The following is a 4,127-nucleotide window of genomic DNA, read 5'->3' on the forward strand; positions in this document are numbered from 1 at the left end:
GTGTCCACACCATTGTCAGAGGCCCTCACATGGGTGCCTTCTCTCCTCCACTGTAGGTATAACATCACATTGCTGTAATGTACTCGCCTCTGTTTATCCATAACAGTTCATAGAATGCCTGAAGTGTAGAAGCAGGCCATTCAGCCCATCGAGTCCACACCGACCTCTGAAGAGCATCCCAACCAGACCCACCCCCTACCCAATCCCTCCATTTCCCACCCTAGACACTAGGGGCAAATTAGCATGGCCAATCCACCTAACCTGCACATCTTCGGACTGTGGGAGGAAATCAGAGCAACCCACGCAGACACGGGGAGAATGTGCAAACTCGACACAGACAGTCGCCCAAGGCTAGAATCGAACCCAGGTCTTTTGAGGCAGCAGTGCTAACCACTGAGCCACAATGCCATTTCTGGTGTGTCAGGATGTGAACACAATGGACGTTGATTGTCAGCCGACATCTCTGCAGTATCTGTTAGAGGACGAAATTAAAGCACGCTAAATTTTCATCACAAAGCAAGCCCAATACAATGGAGCAAGTATTACTCAACTTACTGCCTCACTTCTGATGCCAATGTCTGAAGGTCAATGGTCACAGTGGGATTCTCCAGGCCAAGCTTGCACTGCACATGCTCCTCTTGTTCGACATAGGTTGTTCTCTCATCAGTCAAAGAACTTTCACAAGCAATATTTGCAACCTTCCCCTAAAGGAAGACATAGAGTGCAAATTTATGAATTCTTCACTAATTTGAAAGAAATGCAATTGAAGTGAAATCCTCTGACTATAAAAGGAATTATGCCACTGTCCGAGACAGCTCAAGACTCTTGTGTATTTTATGATGTCTTATAAAATCAGTTAGCAATACTGACCTTTCAGAATTCAGCAATCTTCAGTTGAAGTAACAATTATGTCCAGGACCACTGAATTTTATAAAATCTCACAAAATCCATGTCATTCACTTTTTCAAAAAGACTCTTATCAAAGTCAACAAATGATACCTATGTGACTCTGACAAACTATCTACACTTAATACTTCGCAACCTGTTTGTTGCCTTTAGCAAATCGACCACATCATCATCTTCCAATGTCTCTCTACTATTGTCAGTTGGGGTGCAACTGTTATTGTCTGATCCAAACTTATCTATCTAATCAATACTATAAAATCATCTGCAACGGCCTCTCTTCCCACTCCCACATCTTGTTACACCTATAAACAAAAGTAAAAAAAAAATCCATTCCATATAAAGCAGAATAAATTAATCCACTGAAATGAAATCTTAACATGCTAGTAGAAAGGATTAACTTCTCTACCTGTTTCACCAAAGGATGGAGCAAAGCAATCTCCAATTTATGCACTTGCATCATTCTATGTATTTTTAAAAATCTTTCCTTACTAATAGAGAAAAAAGACTATTTCAAACTCTGCACTCTTTCAGCACAGAATTGCGCAGCATTTTAGATGAATGTTAATTTTCTCCGAACATTTTGTTCCATTTTTTTCTCAAACCAATCTGTTATTTTTGTGAATTTTAACATGATGAGTCCACTGTATCAGGCTCACATCATTTGTTTACATTTTTAAATTTGAGTACTGCTAATTGGAACATTATCTTCCTTTTTAAGAATTGTATGAGACCTGCAGTTGTGGCCGAGTGGTGAAGGCGATGGATTTGAAATCCATGGGGGTTCCCCCCGCACAGGTTCAAATCCTGCTGGCTACTTTTCTAGGGCAGCACAGTGCCTCAGTGGTTAGCACTGCTGCCTCACAGCACCAGGGACCCGGGTTTGATTCCACCCTTGGGCGACTGTCTGTGTGAAGTTTGCACATTCTCCTCGTGTCTGCATGGGTTTCCTGCAGGTGCTTCTGTTTCCTCCCACAGTACAGGCTGTCCAAGATGTGCAGGCTAGGCAGATTGGCCATGCTAAATTGCACGTAGTGTTCAGGGATACGTAGCTTAGGTGGGTTATAGAGGGATGGGTCTAGGTGGGATGCTCCAAGGGTCGGTGTGGACTGGTTGGGCCAAAGGGCCTGTTTCCAGGCTGTAGGGATTGTATGAAAATCTTCAAACTTTGCAAGGTTTCTCATTCAAATTAATATAACTCAAGATTAATCGTAACACTCTAAACAGGAAAGAAAAATCAATCTAAATATGTCTGAACTTTGTATGGGAGTTAAAAATCTCCATGTTTCTCATATCCTGGAATCATTAACCAGGATTCCAGGACTCATTGTTTGAAAAATGTATGTTGTTTATTATCCTTCTCACAAGTTACTTTGTGACCATTTTTTCAAACTTCCAAAATGCAACAAGGTTAGTTTCCAAGAAGAACCTTAACTTGTTTAGCACAAAACAAAAGGAAGCCTGAAAGTTTCCACACACACTGAACATCTGCAACACCCATTCAATTTAACAACATTTATGCTTCAGTTTTCAAGAACTGTGACTTACAGGCATAAGAGGGTAGAAAAAGGTCTGTATGTTTTCATCGACAAACCTCGCATTGTCTCTACCTCGACTGTTGGATCTTATTACACTCTCATGCCAGATGGAGACTCCTAGAAATTCCATCCTCATCAAACAAAACATTTGCTTTTGAACAACTGAAACAAATATTTCATCATGAATTATGTTCAGGCCATTTTGTACAGAGATATTGTACAGACACCAACAGTTTTAAACTATACAAAACAAGATCACTCAGAGTTAATTAATCTCTATTGGCACCAACAAGGAGACAAAAAGAACAAGACAACCATAAAGTACAAACAGACAACTTGTACAAGTTATTTTATCAACAGCAATTGTGCTGACTTGTTACTTTTAGTTCAAAATGATTCACAGAAATTAGCAACCAACTCCAAATTCTCCTTTCTGCGACAACTTTACCTGTGGCTTCGTGGAAGTCAAAACAATATTTTTCTTTGAGATCAAATATACAAGCACTTGAAGTGTAATCTGCTTAAAGAGGGACTAGTCTCTTATCTCAGCAAATAGCAGGTTTTGCTCTATACAGGATGTCTTCAGTGTCTGAAGAGCTACAAATGATCCTGAACACTGTGCAATCAACTGTGAAATTCCCCACTTCTATCCTTATAATAGAGGGAAGGCCAGTACTGGGCCTTGGACATTAGCCTGAAGAAGTCCCGCAGCTTCGTCCTGGACTTGAAATGAATGGCCACAAACTTTGTGTTTGATATGTTCCAGCCAATGGAGAATTTCCATTGATTTCAATTTTACTAGGGTTTCTTGATGTCACACTCAAGTCAAAATCTATCGTAAAGTCCATTTTAACTAACATCTTGAATTGAGTTTCATTGTCCATTTTTGAAACAAAGCTGTAATGAACTCTGGTGCTAAATATCATTGAATAAGTTATTACTGACTAGGTGCTTTTTGATAGCCCAGCCAGCAACATTTTCCATCGTTTCACTTTACTTATATTTGAGGGTAAATTGATGAGGTTGTAATTGGCTAGGTTGGATTTGTCCTGCTTTTAGTGGGCAGTACATACTACCAATTTGAGACATTGATGCCAGTTTTGTAGCTGTTCTGGAATGGCTTTGTTAGGGCTGCAACTTAGTTTGAAGTACAAGTCTTCACTACTTCAGTTTGGATGTTGTCAGGACCCATAGCCTTTGCTGCATCCTGTGCCTTCAGTCATTTCTTTATATCACAGGGAAAGAATTGAATGTATGAAAACTGGAATCTATGTTGTTGAGGGTCTAATGACAAGACTGAGACAGATCATCCATTCCACACTTCTGGATGAATGTAGTTGCAAATTCTTCAATTTCATTTTTTTGCACTGACTAGCTGGCCTTCACCATCATTGAGGATGATAATATTTGGGGATCCTACTCCTCCCCTTAGTTATTTAACAGACCACAATTGGACTTGGGAGGACTGCAGAATTTTTATGTTATCCACTGTTTTGCGGGTCAGTAAGCTCTATCGACAGTCTGCTGCTGAGTATGATTGTAGCACAATATTACCAATTACTTTCTTCCAAATTATCAATTAGGTTGATGGAAGAAGCATCAGTTGTGCCATAAAACAATACCTACCCACCAATTGTATCAGAGATGCTGGAGAATCTGAGATAACAAGGTGTAGAGCTGGATGAA

At 40.0% G+C, this 4,127-nt stretch overlaps 1 long non-coding RNA gene and 1 other non-coding gene across 3 annotated transcripts in view; one reads left to right on the top strand and one right to left on the bottom strand.

Moving 5' to 3' along the window:
- Positions 1-335: 335 nt before the first annotated feature.
- LOC125485479 overlaps positions 336-4,127 on the bottom strand; it is a 12,243-nt gene continuing 8,451 nt past the window's right edge. For both annotated transcript variants that reach the window (XR_007264202.1, XR_007264201.1), the window contains exons 2-3: positions 556-704; positions 336-472 (exon numbers count right to left, since the gene is read on the bottom strand). This is a non-coding gene — a long non-coding RNA (uncharacterized LOC125485479). The remainder of the gene's footprint in view (positions 473-555; positions 705-4,127) is intronic.
- trnas-uga lies at positions 1,640-1,722 on the top strand. The gene has a single exon. It is a non-coding gene; the product is annotated as a tRNA-Ser (tRNA).

Source organism: Rhincodon typus, chromosome 19, assembly GCF_021869965.1.
Source record: "Rhincodon typus isolate 14 chromosome 19, sRhiTyp1.1, whole genome shotgun sequence".
NCBI classification, from domain to species: domain Eukaryota; kingdom Metazoa; phylum Chordata; class Chondrichthyes; order Orectolobiformes; family Rhincodontidae; genus Rhincodon; species Rhincodon typus.